This window comes from Etheostoma spectabile, chromosome 7 (genome assembly GCF_008692095.1).
Source record: "Etheostoma spectabile isolate EspeVRDwgs_2016 chromosome 7, UIUC_Espe_1.0, whole genome shotgun sequence".
Taxonomy (NCBI): Eukaryota; Metazoa; Chordata; class Actinopteri; order Perciformes; family Percidae; genus Etheostoma; species Etheostoma spectabile.
In genome coordinates this window covers 22,920,127-22,921,454 of record NC_045739.1, presented here as the reverse complement: position 1 = coordinate 22,921,454, position 1,328 = coordinate 22,920,127, and the positions used below count along the sequence as shown (strand labels likewise).

Here is a 1,328-nt window from a genome sequence, read left to right as displayed (position 1 = left end):
TGAGTGAGTGAGTGAGTGAGTGAGTGAGTGAGTGAGTGAGTGAGTGAGTGAGAGAAAGGATCTCAAATAATCACCAGTCAAGGAAGTGCTAGAAACCTTAATCTAGCCATCTTTTAGCATCACAACTTTCTGCATGCCAGAGTGATTGACAGCTGCAGATCTCAGGTCAGGTAAAGCATAAGTGTGTAATTCCCATCTCTATGAGAGTAAAAACAGAGGGCAGGGTTGATGATGAGGTGAACAGAGTGAAGAAGAGGGTGAGTGCTGAATCTTCCCATTATGGTCCTGTTAAATCAGGGAAAGTGGAGGAGAGGAGGAGACAGACGGGAGGAGGGATGTAGGTGAAAGAGAGTGAGGTGTAACGGTGGTTTCTGTGTACGTGCTCAGGATGTTTGGCATACCTGTGGATCACCCACAGTCCTCGAACCAGAGATAAGGATTTCCCTGCAGCAAAAAAAAAAAAAATCCCAACAGTGTCCAAAAATAAGAGCCCCTTGGATCTGAGAGTCGGTTCTGAACAAGGAGATAAAGAAACTGCTGACAATTCTTTGCCAGGATATGTGTCTGTGATAATGAAGGAAGATCATAACATCCAATGGAAGAATTCAAGGGCAGAGATCTCGATGAGCCACAGAGACCGATGTACTGTAGGTATGATGACCCAACACCAAATTACTGCTGCCAAGTCGCCTTCAGATGAAGATTAGGCATGTTTTGCATTCTGCCTGTATCAGCTGGGACGGCGTCAAGGCTGCAGCTTTGGGAGTCAACATAGTTTTACAGACACAAGAAGCTCAGTTTGTTTGTAAGGTGAAGTTCACGTCTACTTAAATGTCGCTTAATTCAACAGAAATACAGCTTCACCATTTTATACTGAAGGCCCTTCCTGACACAAGTGTTGCTATTTAGTTCCTGATGCTCCTTTTCTTGCATTCAATTAGCAAGACAAAATGTAAGACTGTGATTGGAAGAGTGTGTGTGGGTGTGTTCAAAGAGCAGCATCTCCTTTCTTTGCTGAACAATAACACAATATTGTCATACTGTGCATATATTAGCTAAGAAATCATGAAACGTTTCAACAGTGATAACCATGTTAATGTTTCCAACTATGTGGTAATGTTGCAAAAACAGCTTTAAATTAGAACCCGACCGATATATCGGCGGGCCGATATTATCGGCCGATATTAGGCATTTCCCGATCTACCGGTATCTGCATTTATATTTTTTTTCAAATATTCATTCATCAGAATCATTTATAATGAAAAATAAATGATTCTGATAAACAATAAAAAAACTGAAAATGTTTTAAATAACCAAATATTCGTATC

The 1,328-nt window shown here is 40.9% G+C and overlaps 1 protein-coding gene across 4 annotated transcripts in view; it reads left to right on the top strand.

Annotated features, from left to right (window-relative positions):
- Nucleotides 1-1,328, top strand: part of flna (filamin A, alpha (actin binding protein 280)) — a 65,655-nt gene that overhangs the window by 21,204 nt on the left and 43,123 nt on the right. The window lies entirely within an intron of this gene.